Source organism: Heteronotia binoei, chromosome 3, assembly GCF_032191835.1.
Source record: "Heteronotia binoei isolate CCM8104 ecotype False Entrance Well chromosome 3, APGP_CSIRO_Hbin_v1, whole genome shotgun sequence".
In the NCBI taxonomy this organism is placed as follows: domain Eukaryota; kingdom Metazoa; phylum Chordata; class Lepidosauria; order Squamata; family Gekkonidae; genus Heteronotia; species Heteronotia binoei.
Window position 1 is genome coordinate 10,116,550 of NC_083225.1, and position 21,684 is coordinate 10,138,233.

Sequence of the window (21,684 nt, forward strand, 5' to 3'; positions counted from 1 at the left end):
ATTTCTGATAACTGACACCTCTTGCTTTGAATTATTGCATCAAAATCTGGAAACAATGTCTCTGCTGTAGCAATCTTGAGTATGCTGTTCAGATGTGTGTCTGTTCGTAGCAAACCTACTTTTGATTTATTGCCATTCATCACAGAAATCTCATGGCCAATGCTTTGAGCCTAAGACCCCGGGAGGAAACATGAAATGGCTGAACATTGTGAGCTTTTGTACATGTTACTTCATGTGCTGGTCAGCCAATGGGAAAAAAAAATAGAGGCTTTGCTCTGTAGCTCTTGTGTGACTGAGCACACCTGGTAAAGAAAGCTGTGATGCAGAAGGAAGCAAGAGAGAGGGAAGGAAGGAAGCAGACGACAATGAGTTGCTCACGGGCCTGATAGGAGAGGGAAATGTCTGCTGGGCTCTCCATTATTTCCTATGGAGACTGATTCCCATAGGAATCCCTTCACACAAAGGTGAAATATTTGCCTTCTTATGGGTCAGACATAGGAGGTTGACTGAGGGCCCTATGCTAACCACACTTACCTGAGAGCAAGCCCATGTTAAGTTCCTCAACTTAACCTCTCAGAGCCACACAATATGTGTGGAAGTGCTGCCCGTGGCTCCTGAGCCACAGTTTGGCCAGCCCTACAGTGGGTGACCTAATGATGCCCATTGTTTGCATCACTGGACTGTGTGGCCCCATCATGCTGGCTTGTAGCACAGGTAGGGTTGCCAATCCCCAGCTGGGGGGGGGAAAGGATTCCCTGGTTTGAAGACCCTTTCCTCGCTTCAGGGTCATCAGAAAGTGTGTGTGGGGGAAATGTCTGCTGGGCACTCCATTGTTCCCTATGGAGACCGATTCTCAAAGGGTATAATGGGGAATTGATCCATGGATATCTGGGGCTTGTTGGGCCCTGTGTTTTGAGATAGATGCACCACATTTGCAGCATGGGATCCAGTGCCTCTTCTCAAAACACCCTCCAAGTTTCAAAAGGATTGGACCAGGGAGTCCAATTCTATGAGCCCCCAAAGAAGGTGCTCCTATCCTTCATTATTTCCAATGGAGGGAAGGCATTTTAAAAGGTGTGCGGCCCCTTGATATGTGATGGCCAGAACTCCCTTTGTAGTTCAATGATGCTTGTCCCACCCTTGCTCCTGGCTCCACCCTCAATGTATCCTGGCTCCACCCCCAAGGTCCCCAGATATTTTTTGCATTGGACCTGGCAACCCCAATTCTGTTCCCATTCTTCTTAACTTGATGAGGCAGCCAAACTTGTAGCTCACTTGAACACACCATTGCGAAGGCCTTCCAAACGCATTCATTTCCATGGGCTTCAGCATTCCCCCCACAGGCAAACAAGATGAGGATTTCATTCAAAGCCAAGTACTCATTACCCACAAGGACTATTTCCTTCATTTATCTTATAACTCTGAAGTATCTCAAAAATAGATATAATGACCTATTGCTGCAAAAGGCAGTTTCACACTGGATGGTTCCAAATCATCTCTAATCCTTGCCAGCTGGGGCTTGTAAGGTGTCTGCAGCAAGAGGATGAAAGACGGAGCCATTTACTGCTATAAAACAAGTGACTCCCCCCTTCCCCCAGTTGCAATCAATTAGCTCTTCAAAATCATATCTATTCGGGATGGAGTGAATGGAGCTTTCGGTGGTGCGGACATTTGGCGAATGTTTCCTTTCTTTCGTTTTCTGTAAGAAGACTAACTATGGATATAATTCAACACATTTGCTTATACTTTCTCCCTGTCTTTTCTTCCCTACCTTCTCTACTGTTTTGAACATTGACCGGAAGCTCTTAGCAAGCAGGTGCCGTCGTTCTCCCCGCCCCCATTTCATCCTTATAAGAGCATAGGAGAAGCCATGTTGGGTCAGGCCAATGGCTCATCCAGTCCAACACTCTGGGCGTTTTCGCACTGACCTTCAAGTAGCGCGACCACCCTCTTCACACCGGAGGATCTGCCCGGATTTCGCACAAGAAGCGCCGGCGCACCCAAAAGAGCCGGCTACTTCCGTCGCGAAACCCGCTCAAACGTTTTCCTGCTTCTTGGCGGTTTCCGTTTGAGCGGGTTTCGCGACGGAAGTAGCCGGCTCTTTTGGGTGCGCCGGCGCTTCTTGTGCGAAATCCGGGCAGATCCTCCGGTGTGAAGAGGGTGGTCGCGCTACTTGAAGGCCAGTGCGAAAACGCCCTCTGTGTCACACAGTGGCAAAAAAAAACCCAAGTGCCATCAGGAGGTCCACCAGTGGGGCAAGAAGCCCTCCTAGTGTGCCCCCCCAAGCACCAAGAATACTGAGCATCACTGCCCTAGACTGAGAGTTCCAACAATAGACCGCTGATGGACCTCTGCTCCATATGTTTATCCAGTCCCCTCTTGAAGCTGGCTATGCTTGTAGCCGCCACCACCTCCTGTGGCAGTGAATTCCATGTGCTAATCACCCTTTGGGTGAAGAAATACTTCCTTTTAGCATTTCTAACCCGACTGCCCATGGAGTTCTCATATTGTGAGAACTTGAGCAGGGCTTTTTTTTTTTGTAGCAGGAACTCCTTTGCATAATAGGCCACACACCCCTGATGTAGCCAATCTTTCAAGAGCTTACAGGGCTCTTAGTACAGGGCCTACTGTGAGCTCTTGGAGAATTGGCTACACTGGGGGTATAGCCTAATATGCAAAGGAGTTCCTGCTACAAAAAATGGCCCTGAACATCATAATTTTGATAAGATTCAGCTGTTGCTTCGCATTGTTCTAGTTGCAGGCTTGTGGAATGTTGCTGTTCAATTTTAGAAGCCATATTTATGAGTCAGGTTATTTCATTATGCTGTGAATAAAAAGGCAGGCACCATGGCTCAGTGGGATAACATCAGCTTTGCGTGCAGAAGGTCTTAGGTTCAATCCCTGGCATCTCCAGCGGGAAGGGCTCTTTTTACAGGGCCTACTGTAAGCTCTTGGAAGGATTGGCTATGTCAGGGGGTGTGGCCTAACATACAAAGGAGTTCCTGCAACAACAACAAAAAAAGCTCTATCCTCAAGCCTGTGAGATGTGTTTAGCTGCAAGAGTGTTAATGGTCCAAGATTACCCTGTGAGCTTCCATAAAAGAACAGGGACTCCATTCTGCTTCTCCCTGTTCCCAGTCTGGCACTATAACCACTACACCACCAGGGTTCATTTTGTAGAAAAAGAGGTGCCGGAGCTCATTCGCATAACTCATTTGCATAACAACAACAAGAAGACAGCCTTTATTGGCATATATAAGAATATAAAATAGAGGGTCGGCCAGGTTACATATTAAAAGAATACATAATGCATACAGAATAAAATTAGGATTATAAAATAAAAACCAAGTAGCAGCATAGTAAAACCTGATACATAGTACTACTTATCTGGACGAGTAACCATGGCTCTATAAAAAAAACCCTTTGCTACTAATTCTGTTATTTCCGGATCAGAATTATTTAGCAAGAACAGCAAGTTTGGCCACCCCCACATAACTCATTTGCATACGCCACACATCCCTGAAATCACCGGAAGGTGTACTAAATTATATCAGCTCAGCATCTACCTTCAAATGCTTCTTGAATTATAATTGTCATAAGCAGGGGTGGAATTCTAGCAGGAGCTCCTTTGCATGTTAGGCCACACACCCCTGATGTAGCCAATCCTCCAAGAGTTTACAAGGCTCTTTTTTGTAAACTCTTGGAGGATTGGCTACATCAGGGGTGTGTGGCCTAATATGTCAATGAGCTCCTGCTAGAATTCCACCTCTGGTCATAAGAAAACCTTACTCCCGTCATACTTTTTTAATGACTTGCTCCTAAGTGGTTACCATGGCATGATGAAGATTTCCATCTGTCTGCTTGATATGTTTCCATTATTTTCCCATTTTTTGGTGAGAAAAAAATATTGGAAAGCTTGTGAAATCTCAGAGTTCAGCAAAACTGTCACAGGGGATTCGAACAATGGAACCCAGAAGCAAGTATTTTTTTTGGGGGGGGGGGAGGAGTTAAGAAAGAAAGAGCTCTGTAAAATGTAGAGGTTCCAGAGCTCTGCTTCCCTGAGTTCCTGGCCAAAATGAGGCCTGTACACCACACTGGGATTGATTTCGCACTTAGGGCTTGTTCCGGGTAGAGAGCCCTTTTGCTCCCGGCACTTTGAGTAGGTGGGCCTCTTTCCCACTGCACTGAAAACAACCTTTGTTTGTTTAATCCCATTTATATCCCGCCCTCCCCTTACGGCTAAAGTGACAAAATTACTAGACTCTATATATGTGGTGCATCTATATATATTACAATGAACCATTTATAATGAAATTACATTCTTTGTATTACAAAATACACAATTCACACGTACGCAATCAGTAGAGTTCCAACGTTCAGGAGGCCGACTAGATATCCTGCTTCAAAGTTTTCTTCCAGCACAGGTGCAGTCTACATTAATTCCTCATTGGGGCTCTACGACTCCCACAAGACTTACAGCATTCCACTGGAAGGTAACCTCACCCTCTTCCTCCTTCAACATTTAGCCTCCTTTGTATATAATCTTCATAGTAGACATAATGTCTTATCATTCTTACATTCTGGGACCTGCTCCAATTACAGCTCAAGCTGTCCCAGGGCTGCGAGTAGGTGTGCCAGAGAAACTGCTTGTAAGAGGATCTTGCTTGCTGCGGGTAAGCGGCGCACCCACTCACAGCTCCGGGGCAGCTTGTGCGGAAATGGAGAGAAGCGCCGGGAGCCAAAGGGCTCTCCCCGCGGAACAAGCCTAGTGTGAAAGTGGTCTGGCTCTTAGTCATATGAAACTGCTTTCTACTGAATCACACCATTGCTCCATCAGGGGTGGTATTGTCTACTCAGACTGGTCGTGCCTGTTCAGTATCTCAGGCAAAGGCCCTTCACAATACCTCCCACAGCTTGTTCCTTTTAACTGGAGATTCTGGACATTGGACCTGGGACCTTCTGTGTGCCAAGCAGAGGCTCTTCAACTGAGCCACAAGCCTTCCCCGTAGAATCATAGCGTTGGAAGGGACCTACAGGGTCTAGTCCAACCCCCTGCACACTGCAGGAAACTCACGAACGACCTCGGAAGGGTGGAAGGCTGAGTCAACCTGGAGTCAGCTACCTGACCCAGCTTTCACTGGGATCAAACTCAGGTCACAAATACCTCCCCCTAAATTCATAGAATCCTCATTGTTATCAGATGGCCATCTAGCCTCTGTTTAAAAACCTCCAAGGAAGGAGAGCCCACCACCTCCCAGGGAAGCCTGTTCCACAGAGGAACTGCCCTAACGGTCAGGAAATTCTTCCTAACATTGAGCCGGAAACTCTTTTGGTGTACTAAATTATATCAGCTTAGAACCAATGGGTTGAAATTAAATCAAAAGAGTTTCCGGCTCAACATTAGGAAGAACTTCCTGACTGTTAGAGCGATTCCTCAGTGGAACAGGCTTCCTCGAGAGGTGATGGGCTCTCCTTCCTTGGAGGTTTTTAAACAGAGGCCAGATTGCCATCTGACAGCAATGAAGATCCTGTGAATTTAGGGGGAGGGGTTTGTGAGTTTCCTGCATTGTTCAGGGGGTTGGACTAGATGACTCTGGAGGTCCCTTACAACTCTATGATTCTATGCCAGGGATTGCCAGGTGATGCTCTGATATCTGGACAAAACTTTTTGCCTACAACTCCCATCAGCCCCAGCCATTGGCCATGCTGGCTGGAGCTGATGGGAGTTGTAGGCAAAGAAAAACATCTGGAGAGCTACCATTGGCCACCCCTGCTGTATGGTAAAACCAGGTTCTACCATAGAGGATCTGTCCAAATACCAGAGCATCACCTGGAAGTCACACCAGCAACATGTGAAACATAGAGTTGGAAGGGACCTCCAGGGTCATCTAGTCCAACCCCCTGCACAATGCAGGAAACCCACAAATACCTCCCCCTAAATTCACAGGATCTTCATTGCTGTCAGATGGCCATCTAGCCTTTGTTGAAAAACCACAAAGGAAGGAGAGCCCACCACCTCCTGAGGAGGAAGCCTGTTCCACTGAGAAACTGCTCTAACTGTCAGGAAGTTCTTCCTAATGTTGAGCCGGAAACTCTTCTGATTTAACTGTGTTTTAGTACCATCAACTCCTTGTCTCCAGTCCTGTAGAATTATGTCCTTTGAGAGTCTCCAGTCCTATAGGAATTGTGTCCTTTGAAAGCTGCCCTGCAAATGTCATAAGCCAGAAGCAATTTGTATTTCTGCAAACAGGTGGGAGTAATGGAAAACAAAAAAGAAATGAAAATTTATAGCAACTTGCCTGTACGTCTTGCTGCTTGTTTGAAAAGCGTCCCCTCATTCCATGGCTATGTAATTAGTATACGACCGCAGTACGAATAGCAGTACGAATAGCGCTCGAGAAGAATTGCTAATTAATTGTTAATAACCTGCTGGGAACATAACCAAGGCAGCCACTCCAGTTGGGAACTAGTTACTGTGGGTGGTGGAGCAGAAATGATTTAAACATTTTAATCAGAATCCCGTGCACCGATTTCTCCCCTTCCCTCCTCAAGGATACTCGCTACCGCTGAAAAGAGAGAGAAATTCTCCACCCGGAATGGGACTTCAAGTCACATCCATAATGTTTGCAGAATCCATTCAGTGAGATTCAGCACATCTGTTATTATCTGGGGGGGGGGTACAAGGGGAGTCAATTGCACATAGCTGTTTATAATTAGTAATTAGAAATCATCAGGAAGGCACTGATTAATGAGATCACCAATGGTTTGGGGCTCGCGGGGAGAGGGGAGGAAGCAGACCAGCTGGGAAAGATAACAGAGTAGCACATGCAAGCCTGGTGATTCCTTGGTTTGGTATGCATAATGCTCTCAGAGATTTGGTCTCCGTTTGTTTAATAGATCTGTAGCATAATACCCAATAGGGTCACCTCTTCTTTGCATGATATTCAGATTAGAGAAGAGGGTTGGATCCAGCAAGCTCGCTCATTCATTCGTTCGATCAGTCAATCGTTCACTCACTCACTCATTCATTTGCTAATTCTCTTGGAAAACTCCTCCTCAGGGGTGGAATTCTAGCAGGAACTCCTTTGCATATTAGGCCACACACCTCTGATGTAACCAATCCTCCAAGAGCTTACAAAAAAGAGCCTTGTAAGCTATTGGAGGATTGGCTACATCAGGGGGTGTGGCCTAATATGCAAAAGAACTCCTGCTAGAATTCCACTCCTGCTCCTCCTTAGGAAAACACTTCTTCGATATGGCTTGAGTCCGTGCAGGTCCCAGGAGTCTCAGAATAGTCTCCAACAAGTTGAATATCTCTGGTTTTAGGGTCTTTGTCTGTTACTTTGTCACTCATTTAAATTGAGTTTTAGTATATTGATTGTCATGAGATGGTTTGACCCAATCTAGGAAGCTGCGACCCTAAATAAATCCAATGTCTTCTTTTTTGCAAGACCTGAGCAAGGCTGTTAACAATAATTAATTGATAAGGTCAGCAAAAGTCAGAAGTGCCTTGATGGCGCTTAACACAAACTCACCCATATGTTGTTATTGGTATACAGCCTCTACTGATTATTATTGGTTTCTCTTTGCTGAGTTACACATATAGGTTGGAATTCAAAGATCTCTTTATGCACACAGGAAGCACTTTTGCTCATGTGGTGAGCATGTCCATTTCCCTTCTGTAGAGTGCCCATTTGACATAGTGGTTAAGTGCCTGGACTCTTATCTGGGAGAACTGGGTTTGATTCCCCACTCCTCCACTTGCACCTGCTGGAATGGCCTTGGGTCAGCCATAGCTCTTATCTGGGAGAACCGGGTTTGATTCCCCACTCCTCCACTTGCACCTGCTGGAATGGCCTTGGGTCAGCCAAAGCTCTTATCTGGGAGAACCGGGTTTGATTCCCCACTCCTCCACTTGCACCTGCTGGAATGGCCTTGGGTCAGCCATAGCTCTCCCGGAGTTGTCCTTGAAAGGGCAGCTTCTGTGAGAGCTCTCTCAGCCCCACCCACCTCACAGGGTGTCTGTTGTGGGGGAAGGAGGAAATAAAGGAGATTGTGACCACTCTGAGATTCCAAGTATAGGGTGGAATATAAATCCAATATCTTCTTCCTCTTACCCTTTGTCTTTGTCTTCTGCTGCTTTCTTTTCTCCATGGAAAACATTGGTGAATGAGAGCACCTTTTTGGTGGATCATAACTTGTACCCCATAAATCCTGTCCTCACCAAACTTTGAGGGCAGGTAGAGGAGTGTCAGTTTAAAAACCCCTGCAAGTTTGGTGTCTCTAGAAGGCTGGGGAGATGTTCTACTGCATAACAAACCTCATGAACTGTAGTGGTTTGTTTATCCCCTAAAAGTTTGCGACGGTTTGTGGCTTACGAACCGGACACTCCATGAATCCCAAACTGAACTACATTTTCCCAGTTCATGCCTATCCCTAATGCATACCAGATACTCTATCACTGAGTTACAATATTTGGTGAAAATTTTAGACCTGCTGGCCCATTGTTCCCTCTAAGTAGAGTTAGCATGAGCTAACTCACAGTTTTTTAGCCTCCGGCTCACATATTTTTGTCTTAGCTCAAAAAAAAAAAAGGTCCCAGAGCAAGCTAATTTCTCGGCTTGGCTTCGCGAACGAAGGTTTAAGAAGGGTGCTATAGTCCACGTTTGCTGCAGGCTCGCTGGTGGCTGACAAGACCAATGTGGGACAGGCAGGTCCGGCCACAGCGGCTGCAGGGAAAAGTCTGATTTAGGGTTGGTCCTGTAGCAGTGCGATTCTTCCTCAATCTCCTTTTGTCCTCAAGACCAGCTATGCGTGTGTTCTCAAAGGAAGAGACAGCCTGGTGGATGGTGTGCCTCCATGCTTTGCGATCTGAGGCTAGGTCAGACCACTGGTGATGGTTGATGTGACAGGTGCTAAGGGATTTCTTCAAGGAGTCCTTGTACCTCTTCTTTGGTGCCCCTCTATTTCGATGGCCGGTGGAGAGTTCGCCATACAGGGCAATCTTGGGAAGGCGGTGGTTTTCCATCCTAGAAATATGCCCTGCCCAGCGCAGCTGCATCTTCAACAGCAGTGCCTCGATGCTGGTAACCTCTGCCCGCTTGAGGACTTCAGTGTTGGTCACAAAGTCACTCCAGTGGATGTTGAGGATGGTGCGAAGGCAGCGCTGATGAAAGCGTTCAAGGAGTCGCAGGTGATGATGGTATAAAACCCATGATTCGGAGCCATAGATGAGGGTTGTCATCACAACCGCTTTGTAAACATTGATCTTTGTGCCTTTTTTCAGATGCTTGTTGCTCCACACTCTTTTGTGCAGTCGGCCAAATGCACGGTTTGCCTTTGCCAGCCTGTTGTCAATCTCCTTGTCGATCTTGGCATCTGAGGAGATGATGCACCCCAGGTAGCTGAACTGCTGGACTGTCTTCAGAACTGATTCACCCACAGTGATGCAGGGAGGGTGATAATCTTCCTGGGGTGCAGGCTGGTGGAGAACTTCTGTCTTCTTCAGACTAACTTCTAGGCCGAATAGCTTGGCAGCCTCTGCAAAGCAGGACGTCATATGCTGCAGAGCTGATACCGAGTGGGAGACGAGTGCAGCATCATCAGCAAACAGTAGCTCTCGGATGAGTTTTTCCATTGTCTTGGAGTGTGCCTTTAGTCGCCTCAGGTTGAACAGGCTGCCATCGGTGCGATAGCGGATGTAGACACCATCATCCTCATCTAGATCTACTGCGGCTCTTTGAAGCATCATGCTAAAGAAGATCGTAAAGAGAGTTGGCGCGAGAACGCAGCCTTGCTTTACACCTGTGCCTATTGGGAAGGGCTCTGAGAGGTCGTTGCAGTGTCTGACTTGGCCTCGCTGGTCTTCGTGTAGCTGGATGATCATGCTAAGGAACCTTGGGGGACATCCTAAACGTTCCAAGATTTGCCACAGGCCTTTCCTGCTAACGGTATCGAAAGCTTTGGTAAGGTCGACAAAAGTCACATACAGACCCTTGTTCTGTTCCCTGCATTTCTCTTGGAGCTGCCTGAGAACAAATACCATGTCGGTGGTGCTCCTGTTAGCTCTGAAGCCGCACTGGCTCTCTGGGAGGAGTTCTTCTGCAATGGTGGGCACCAGTCTGTTCAGGAGTATTCTGGCAAGGATTTTGCCTGCGATGGAGAGCAGGGTTATCCCCCGGTAGTTGGAGCAGTCTGACTTTTCCCCTTTGTTCTTGTATAGGGTGATGATGATTGCATCGCGAAAGTCCTGTGGTAATTTGCCTTGTTCCCAGCAGGTGACAAGTACTTTGTGAAGTGAGCTATGTAGTACTGTGCCCCCATGCTTCCAGATCTCTGGTGGAATTCCATCAACTCCTGCTGCCTTGCCACTTTTCAGTTGCTTGATGGCTTTAACAGTCTCTTCTAGGGTGGGGATCTCATCCAGCTCTGTTTTCACCGGTTGAAGTGGGGTGAGGTGGATTGCTGAATCTTGAACTACGTGGTTGGCACTGAAGAGAACCTGAAAATACTCCGACCACCGGTTCAGTATGGATGCCTTGTCTGTGAGGAGCACTTGGCCGTCTGCACTATGCAAGGGACTCTGAGCCTGATATGATGGACCATATACTGCCTTCAGGGCTTCGTAGAACCCTCTTAAATCACCAGTGTTTGCACACAGCTGGGTTCTCTCTGCAAGCTTGGTCCACCACTCGTTCTGAATGTCTCGAAGCTTGCACTGGAGGTTGCTACATGCAGCGCGAAAGGTTGCTTTTTTCCCAGGACAGGAGGGCTGAGCAAGATGTGCTTGGTAGGCAGATCTCTTTTTTGCCAGTAATTCTTGGATCTCTTGATTGTTCTCATCAAACCAGTCCTTGTTCTTCCTTGTGGAGAACCCGAGGACTTCTTCAGAGATCTGCAGGACGGTAGTTTTTAGGTGTTCCCAGAGTGCTTCTGGAGAAGGGTCTGTGGGGCAACTGAGGTCCTCAATTCTTGACTGGAGTTTTGCCTGGAAGGCAGCTTTAACTTCGGCTGACTGGAGGCTGCCAACCTGAAACTTCCTCCGAGGGATACCTCCTCTCCTGGGTGTGGGTTTAAAGTGAAGACGGAGATTGCAGCGTACAAGACGATGATCCGTATGACATTCTGCGCTGGGCATTACTCGGGTGTGTAAGACATCTCGAAGGTCTCTCTGGCGCACCAGAATGTAGTCGATAAGGTGCCAATGCTTGGACCGTGGGTGCATCCAGGTTGTCTTCAGACTGTTCTTCTGCTGGAAGATAGTGTTAGTGATGGTGAGCTGGTGCTCCATGCAGAATTCTAGCAGGAGGCGCCCATTGTCATTGCAGTTGCCAATGCCGTGTTTGCCAAGTACTCCTTTCCAGGCTTCCGATTCTTTACCTACTCTGGCATTGAAGTCGCCAAGGATGATCACCTTGTCCTCTGTAGGGGTCTTCTGTACGAGGTTGCGTAGATCAGCATAGAACTTGTTCTTTTCTGCAGGATCTGCTTGAAGGGTTGGGGCATACACACTGAAGAGTGTTGCATGCTGCTTGTTTTGAAGTGGGAGGCGCATGGACATGATGCGATCTGAGTGACCTGTTGGAAGGTTTTCGAGTTTGGAGGCAATGGAGTTCCTGACCATGAAGCCAACGCCAGAAAGGCGGCTCTCAGCCTTTGACTTACCCGACCAGTAGAGGGTATAGCCAGCACCGTGTTCTTGAAGACTACCTTCCTCAGGGAAACGGACCTCACTGAGAGCTGCTATGTCGATATACAACCTGAGAAGTTCATGGGCAACTAGAGCAGAGCGTCGTTCAGGGCGACCACTGCCTACTGTGTCAAGCATGGTTCTGATGTTCCAACACGCAAGCTTTAGTCTTTGCACACTTTGTGAGGCAGGTGCATGCCTTTTCTTTGTTGTTATTTTTCGACCGCAAGTAAGGATGCCCGTTGACCGCAGCTAGCCAACTGGGGTGGGGGAGACGAGCTTTGTTTAGGCCACCTTTTCTTGGCCCCTCTCCGTGTGGAGCAAGCAGTGCTGTCCCTAGATAAGGCTGCTTGGTCGTTCAGGGTGCTGCCGAAAGATGCTTTCGTCTCCGGGTTAGCATCAGGCGACCAATATCCTGAACCGCCTACATGCAGGATCGGGACTGCGGCTTCCAGTGGCACCTTCCACCTGCCGTTTCGCCCCTTGCCTATCGCTGCAGGACTTGATGCGTTGTGGGTTGTGTGTGTGGATATGCCCTTCAGGCCTGCGCAGAGGAATTTTTAGGTGAAGCGCAGTGTGCGCGGTACTGGCTCCACCCTTTCACCTGGGGGTCATCTGCCATGGCCCAGTAAGCCGGGACGCCGGCAGTGAGTCCTCCAGGTGGTAGGTGTTACATTAATGAGCTCTATCTGCCCGGGTTTGATGTTAGAGTTTTCCTTCTCTTAGGCTGACGAAGTTGGTGGGCCCAGCCTGCCCATCCGGGGGTGGTGGGGGGTGGGGGGTGGGCTCCCTCTGGGAATCCTACCCCCCCAGGGAAAGTGCATGCGCAATACATAGCCTCTCCTCTCCCGGTGTAGTGAACGCCGCGTGGTCACTGTCTGGCTATGCCTGGCAGATGGTCACTGCAATGGCCTCTCCTGCATTACTGCATCCGTAGCAACACCTTCTCGCTGGTCCCCCCCGTTTTCACAGAGTTTGCTACGTCATGGTGCGACCGAATTGTCCGGCGGTATAAGCTAATTTATGCAGTAGCCAAATCACTCACTCAGGAGTCATCGAAACGGTCCCTCATGTTCTTCTGGACTGTCCTTTCTATAGCAGTCCACGAGCAAGATACCTAGATGCTCTGCTCTCTGACCATCAAGGCCTTTCTGACAATGCCAAGGTTCGCTTTTTACTCCACGGGAAACACAACTTTGTCACTACTCACGTTTGCTTGCTTTTTACAGGTTGCGATCCAAATCAGAGAGGCTTTTACTCATGCATAGCCCACAGCTATTTTATGTCATCTAACTTTTGCTGTTTTTTTTTTATGGTTTTATTATATTCTATAGTGTTACTGTTGGTTTTAAAGTATACTGTATTCTTATATCAATGCCAATAAAGGTCTATGGTATGGACGTCTATCACTCACTCAGAAGTCTAATGCCAGTAGCTCACAAAGTAGAATTTGGGTTCACAAGACTCCTAAGCTTAGAGGGGATATGCACCATAGAAATCATGGAAGCATGTATTTATGGCCTACCTGGCGACAGCAATTCACAAAAATAATGCATTCCCACAAGCCCAACCTGACCAAAATGATTCTGTCTTGGATTTTAAGAAATAACTTGGGAGACTGATGTCATGTCGCCGCAGAATCCGATTGCTCTACTATCATTGCAGCGCCAACGTTATCAGTGCCAAATCCTATGAGATCACTGGATGGTATTGGCGATGATGTTGCATTTGTTTGCTGAAATTGAATTTTATATGCTGTATTTTAGTATATAGGCACTGTTTTTATGATTTTATGGTCTATGGCCATAATGATATGTTAACTGCACTGAGTCCGCTTGTGGGGCAGGCGGGATATAAATTTAATTAAATAAAAAATACTGCCTGTGTGCTCCCCTAATTATTGCAAAGTACTGATCATGGGGTCCAGCCCCATCACACTTTGGCCAATAGAAGGGGAAGACACGGAAGTCGTGACAGACTTCACATTTCTGGGATCCAAGATCACTGCAGATGGTGACTGTAGCCATGGAATTAAAAGATGTTTGCTCCTTGGGAGGACAGCTACGGCGAACCTGGACAGTATAATAAAAAGCAGAGACATCACCATGTAGTCAAAGCTATGGTATTCCCATCATTTATTTATTTACCTTAAATTTCTATCCCGCCCTCTCTGCAAGCGGATTCAGGGCGGCTAACAGCCAATGTAGATATTTGCATTTACAATTTAAAAACCAATAAAATACAATTACAATTAAAACATTCTAAAAAAACATTCTACGGTGCTGTCTTTAATATAGGCGGATTCTTTTTCTGGTGGTGATCGGATAGTAATCATAGCTCTTTAGAGATGTGGGGTGGCAGTCTTCTCCCCCAGTCAGATGTTAAATTAGTAATTTGAATTAGTAATGTATGGCTGTGAGAGTTGGCCCATAAGGAAGGCCGAGCACAGAAGAATTGATGCTTTCCAATTGCGGTGCTGGAGAAGAATCTTGAGAGTCCCTCGGACTGCAAGAAGATCAAATCAGTCAGTCCTAAGGGAAATCAACCCAGACTGTTCCCTGGAAGGTCAGATACTGAAACTGAAGCTCAAATTCTTTAGCCACCAAATGAGAAGGGAGCCCTCACTGGAGAAGATCCTGATGTTGGGAAAGACAGAAGGCAAAAGAAGAAGGGTACGGCAAAAGATGAGATGACTGGACAGCGTTACAGATGTAACAAACACAAATTTGAGCAGACTTCGGAAGATGGTGGAAGACAGGAGGGCCTGGCGTGACTTTGTCCATGGGGTCGCAAAGAGTCAGATTCGACTAGCAACTGAACAACAACAACAAAACCAGAGTAGAGTTTTGAAATAGAAGGGAGGGGGGGATGTTTGCTTAAATAGCATTCATACCCAGTATGGTTCTTATAAATTGCATATATAGATTTATCTCTGGAAACAAGTTTTAATTATCCAGCTTGTCATTTATTGATGTTTGTTTACTGCGTCATTTTTCTTTAAAAATTAAAATCATTAAAAACAATCATCAGGCAATTCAGTCACAAAACATTGTCACTCACTAATATAAAGATTAGCAGATTGCATGAAAATAACTGTTGAGAAGGGAAGAACTGTTTTGACAGCGTTTGACGGTTAGCACTTGGTCCCAAGGATGTCTTGAATTTTAATTGGAATACTCTTAGTATGTTTAATACACCATGAGGTTGAGTGTAGGATTGTCAGCTGCCTACCCATGCTTCTGTCCTTCAAGACCCATGCTAGAGCAATGGAGTATTAGGAGACAAATAGTGGAAGGGGAGAAATTGCAACACTGCATTCATGACATTCTAGGAATTTCCCCAATCTCTATGGTTTTTACCATAGAGATAGAGGGACTGCTAGGCCACCACAGCGGTGCTGGGGCAGAAGTGCTTGGTAATCACTTCGAAGTGGCATCACAGTAACCATGTTGTCCCCCTTTCTAGGCCTCACCCCCAAAAGCTCCCACATGGCCAGGCATAGACCTGACAGACTTACCTGTGTGCCTCAGCAGACCATCTCAGAACTTCCTCCGGGTTGAGTCCATCCTTGAGTTGTTCTGTTGGCCTCAGTGTTGGTAAGCCTGCTTGCTTAAGTGCACAGACCCTTATCCAGGAGAACCGGGTTTGAGTCCCCACTCCTCCACTTGCACCTGCTGGAATGGCTGTGGGTCAGCTATACCTTTTGTAGGAGTTGTCCTTCAAATGGCAGGTGCTGTAAGAGCTCTCTCAGCCCCACCTACCTCACAGGGTGCCTGTTGTGGGGGGAAGGGAAGGTCAAGGAGATTGTGACCGCTCTGAGATTCAGAGTATAGGGTGGGATATAAATCCAATTTCTTCTTCTTCTTCTTCTTCTTCTTCTTCTTCTTCTTCTTCATTTTGTGGTCATCTTGACTTTATGGAAAGATGTGGGGAGGGCTCCTTCCCATAAAACACCTCCAATACTTTGCAGGTGAGTTCTTTTTTTTAACCTTTTAAGGTAAGTTCTAGATAGATAACTAGTATGTGCCATATTGTTGGAGGGCAAGATGACTGTTTTATTTTTGATGGGCTACTTGGTTCTTCATTTTCTGCTACTGGCTGGTCAGATCATTGTAAGCTGCCTTGCGGGAACACAGTTGGCAGGAAAGGAGGGCTATGTATATTTTAATTAAGTCAGTCGTGCTTGATTTGTGGTTGCATTCTCCCGGGTTACAAAACTCTCCAGGAATGTGGCTCAGAGATGCCTAAATATCTAAAAAGTCTGGAAGAGCTGGAAATTCTTTCCAAAAATCGACATACCATGAAATTGTACTACTTTGTATCTCCAGAATTCTTGGAAGTTGTGCAATAGAGGCTTCTCTGAGATCCATATTTTGAGCATACCAGATGGATAATAGTTTCGCGATGTCTCATGGTCCCAGCACAATTGTTTCTCAACTAGGGAAAAAAAAATGAAACAATCAGAAAGTGAATGAAAATAACATTGTTCTATATTCCGTGATGCATACATTTCCTTTTTCATTTCACAGCATCCTATTGAAACTTTTTTTTAAAAAAAAAGTTGTAAGGAGTTAAGGAAAAACTCCCAACTTCCTGACAAATTCTGCAAACCTTGCACGAATGAAACAAATATGGCTGGTTCAGGCATGTATGCATGTATCCCTTGATTTTCATCAACTGATGACTGAGCCCTTAAGTGTTTTTCTCTGGACTTCATGTGCATTGATTTCAACAGACGTGAGCATAAAAATGTACTTGCGTTGGGCCTGCCTGTTGCACATATCTAGATGACATGTTCTTCACCAGTGATTACATGAGGGGATGGTGGGGTAAGTCCCCAGCATCTCCAAGGAAAAGGATCAAGCATTAAAGGATGTGAAAGACTTCTACTGGAACCTTCGAGACAAAGCATCAATCTGACCCTGGTGTACCAATTGTCTGATTCAGTACAGGGTAGCTTCCTGTGTTCTTGGGTTGTCATTTCTACTCCTCTTCTATCATGGACAAAGGCAGGGGTGTGAAACATGTGGCCCAGGGACCGAATCAGGCCTCTGGAGGGTTTCCTATCAGCCCCCAATCATCTGCTTCCTTCTCCTTCTCTCATGCTTCTTTCTGCAAAACAGCTTGCTTTGCCAGGCTTGCTCAATTGCACAGGAGCTACAGAGCAAAGCCTCTACTTTCTCCATTGGCTGAGGCTCCTCCCTTGGGAAGGAAAGGGGGGGAGAGGCAGAGCTTGCTTTGCCAGGCTCTCTCGATTTCACAGCAGAGCTACTGAGCCAAGCCTCTCTTCCTTCTATTGGCTGAGACTCCCTCCCTCCTGGTCCTCTGGGGAGGGAGGGAAAGAGCCAGAGCTTTTGCCAAGTTCCCCAGATCCCACAGGAGAAATACAAAAAAAGTACCTTTAAGACCGAGTGCTAATATTTTAAGCATGTTTTATTTTAATGTTTTTCAAAAATTCTTTAATTGCGTTTGTCTATGTCCTTTACAAAGTTTTTTATCTTTGCTACCTAACCTTAAATAGGTACACACATGTTCCAGCCCAAGATGGCCTCGTTTATGTCAGATTCGGCCCTCATAACAAATGAGTTTGACATCCCTGGTCTAAGGTAATCAACAAGGCTCCTTATGGACTATTGGAGATTTAATTGGCTATTCACAGGGCTTTTTTGTAGCAGGAACTCCTTTGCATATTAGGCCACACCCTCCTGATGTAGCCAATCCTCCAAGAGCTTACAGGGTTCTTAGTACAGGTCCTACTGTAAACTCCAGGAAGATTGGCTACATCAGGAGGGTGTGGCCTAATATGCAAATGAGTTCTTGCTACAAAAAAAGCCCTGGCTGTTCAGATTTCATAACCTGTTGCTTTCTCAGCAGCTGCCTCCCCAGCCCAAAGATCTACACTGTGTTACCAAACTGAAGCTGTGGTCATCAGTGTGTGGATGACTCTGCTTCTCGCAGCGGCCATTTTGTTGCTGAGCTCACTGTGGCGTGTCATAATTCCAAATGTGCCCACAGGGTCAAAAAAGGTGGATACCCCCTGTTAAGTTCTTTGACTGTCACTGTGGAGGCCATTTTGTTTTTCAATTTGCAGAGAATTCTCGTGGACAGTTGAGAAGCCTAGTTATTACCTCATGTTTTTCAGCATGGGAGGGAAGCATCCTTCTTGATCTATAGTTTTATTCTTATTGCAGTTTGACACAAGATGCTTGGAGTCATAGGGAAAAGGCGGCGAGGGGGGGGGGAGGTCAATGTTGTAAATAAATAATCAATGCCTTTCCTCGCCTTTTCTTGATGGGGGGGGTGAACTTCTTCTCAGTACAAATGAGGCAACTTGAATTTGGACTTTCTAGAGAGACTTCACAAACCAGAAAGTTAAATTCAAAGCACTGAAATTCACTTTCCAAGTAAACAGTCTTGAGTGTCCCTGTGGAGAGAGACATTAAAGGCACTTTTTGAAAAAGTCTCCAAATCCATCAAATCTGACTGGAAATTACTACTCTATTTAAACAGCAGAGGCAAAAAGGCTCTCATATCAAAGACATCTATAAGTAAGTCTCCCTGCAGTTTTCAGAATCGTAAAACCTGCCTTCCCACGGATGGATATATGAGGAATTGTTTCATGTTGCTTGATGTCGACTAGATGTGTTGGAGTGAGTGACTCAGCATTAAGGCTGGCAGTAGGGTTGCCAAGTCCTCTTTATCCCCCAGCGGGGAACAGTTGTGTGCGTGCCGTGTGACAAAATGACGTCACCCATAAGTAACATCATCAAAATGGCGGTGCCTGTGTGGGGCTGCTCTAGGTGTTTCCGGGAAAACTCTATGTTTTTTCCCAGACGCTCTAGCCATTTGAGAAGTTAAAACTCTATGGCACCTATTGTACCATAGAGTTTTACTTCTCAAATGGCTAGAGCGGGAAAACCATAGAGTTTCCCTGGAAATGCCTAGAGTGACCTCGCATGGGCACCGCCATTTTGATGACATCACTTCCGGGTTATGTCATCACACCAGCAACATAGGGGGAGGTTCCCTCCGCCAGCCCAATGTGGGCCGGCACGTTGAGAACCTCCCAGGTGGGAGATTTCCCACCTGGATCGGGAGGTTGGCAGCCCTAGCTGACAGGTTTCCCCTGGCCACCGGCAAGGTGGTGCTTCGGAAGGGCAACAGTGTGAGGACTTCTAGTGTTCTGGCCCCACTGATAAATCTCCTGATAGCGCCTGGGTTTTTTGGCCACTGTGTGGCACAGAGTGTTGGACTGGATGGGCCATTGGCCTGATCCAACATGGCTTCTCTTATGTTCTTATAATCAAGGGATGGGGGAATAGGGTTGCCAAATCTAGATAGGAAATCTCCTGGAGATTTGGGGATTGAGCACGGGGAGCAGAAGGACCTTGGTAGCATATAATGGCAGAGTCCATCTTCTGAAGCACCCATTTTCTCCAAGAGATCTGTTTTGTCTAGGAATGAGCTGTAATTCGAGGGGGTCCCCATGTCCCACCTGGAGGCTGGCATCCCAATCATGTTTGGACATGGGAGGGAGGGGTGCTACATCACTCTAAGTGTTTCTAAGTGTTATCTTCTTGAGTGAGATGCCTCCTTTTGTCTTAACCTGGGAGCTACCCTCTGATTCCCTCCTCTCTCTCTCTGCTCTTTGTTCTATGCAGGTCTTCACACGGCTGTTCATGGACTCACAGGAGGCTGAGCCACCAGCACAAATAAAACCAGCTGATGGCAAGAGGTGGCACAGCAGGAAAGGAGCACTGCACCCGCCTCTTCCTGTTTGCCTGCCTATGTTGGTGGCTGGAGGAGCCAGGAGCAAGCACGAATGGGGGTGGCAGGGCCGGGTAGCGGCAGGCACACTCCAGTGCACCATCTGGGACCTGCCACCACTGTGCTCAGGTGGGTGGGTTGGAAGGGCTTGCAGCAGAAAGGACATAAGGGGCAGGGGGTGCACCTTGCCTGGGGCACCTGTCTAGCTCCAGCACCCTAGCACCAGCGCTGCATGGAGTCAGGTGCATTGTCGTCCCTCTCCTGTAGAAACAGTGTCCTCGTGCTTCCACATACTAGATACCATAGAATCATAGAGTTGGAAGGTACCTCCAGGGTCATGTAGTCCAACCCCCTGCACAATGCAGGAAACCCTCAAATACCTACCCCAAATTCACAGGATCTTCATCACTGTCAGATGGCCATCTAGCCTCCGTTTAAAAACCTCCAAGGAAGGAGAGCCCACCACCTCCCGAGGAAGCCTCTTCCACTGAGGAATCACTCTGACGGTCAGGAAGTTGTTCCTAATGTTGAGCCGGAAACTCTTTTGATTTAATTTCAATCTATTGGTTCTGGTCCTACCTTCTGGGACCACAGAAAACAATTCCACACCATCCTCTATATGATAGCCCTTCAAGTACTTGAAGATGGTGATCATATCACCTCTCAGCCGCCTCCTCTTCAGGCTAATCATCCCCAGCTCCTTCAACCTTTCCTCATAGGACTTGGTGTCCTATGATTTAGCTGTCCAGTTGTGATACAAATAGTAATCTTTAGGTTAACATCATAAGAGAAGCCATGTTGGATCAGGCCAGTGGCCCATCCAGTCCAACACTCTGTGTCACACAGTGGCCAAAGAAAAGGAGGTTCACAAGTGGGGCTAGAAGCCATTCCACTTTGCCCACCCCCCAATCACAAAGAATACATCACTGCCCCAGACAGTTCCAATAATGCGCTGTGGCTAATAACCACCGATGGACCTCTGCTCCATCAGGTTAGCCTTTTCTCTCTCCGTTTGACTGCAACCTGAATTTATTTATTTATTTTCGTAGATTTATAGGCCGCCCTTTCGGGCTCAGGGCGGCTTCCAACATAATAAAACAAACAAAACAGTTTAAGAACAATTAAAACAGTTTAAACAGTTTAAAGGAAAGACAATTAAGCCACAATTCACATTAGTTAAGGCGGCATAGATGGTATGGACAGATCGATTAGGCATACTTGTCCCAACCTAGAATAGGCTTCCCATCCCTCCTGCCCTGGCGGGGGACCCCAGGATTTCCACCCTCTTCCCCCGCTCCCCAAAAAAACGGAAGCAGGGGGAGGGGGGGAAGTGGCGCCGGGGAGCATGGCGAGCCGCCTGATCCTGGAGTGGGCGAGGCTGCCGTGCCACTGCCACCACAGCTGCTCCTCCGAGATTGGCCCAAGCTGAGCCCATCTCGGAGGAGCAGCCAAGAGCAGCGCAGGCAAAACCAGAGAAGGGGAGGGCGAGGCAGGCCAGGAGCACGGCGAGCCGCGAATCCGGGCCCTTCTAGGACCCGGACTTGCGGCTCGCCATGCCCCCAGCCCGCCTCCACCTCCCCCTTCGCTTCCACCCCAAAGGCAGAGCGGGGCAAGGCTGCCGCGCCGCTGCCGCCCTCTTCTCTGCTCGCCGTGGCTGCTCCTCCAAGATGCGCTCAGCCTGAGCCCATCTCGGAGGAGCAGCCACAGCCAGCGGAGAAGAGGTGGCAGCTGTGGGGTGGCTCGCCACACTCCCCGGCGCTGTTTTCCCCCCTCCCCCCTAGCTCCACCCCAGTGTCTCCTGGCTCCACCCCCAAAGTCCCCAGATATTTCGGAGGTTGGACTTGGCAACCCTAACCTAGAATGTGAACTGAATCTACTTATTTAAATGTAAGATTTATTGACTGCATGCAATATCCCACTTCTGCTTTATTAACTGAGTATCCCAATAAGATGCGCTCTGCATTTCTGAAAGGGGAAATGTCCACTGGCAATGCTAAATAAAGCTATGTTTGGTGTAGTGGTGAAGTGTGCGGGCTCTTATCTGGGAGAACCCGGTTTGATTTCCCGCTCCTTTACTTGGAGCTGCTGGAATGGCCTTGGGTCAGCCATAGCTCTCGCAGGAGTTGTCCTTGAAAGGGCAGCTGCTGTGAGAGTCCTCTAAGCCCCACCCACCTCGCAAAGTGTCTGTTGCGGGAGAAGGAGATAAAGGAGAACGTAGGCCGCTCTGA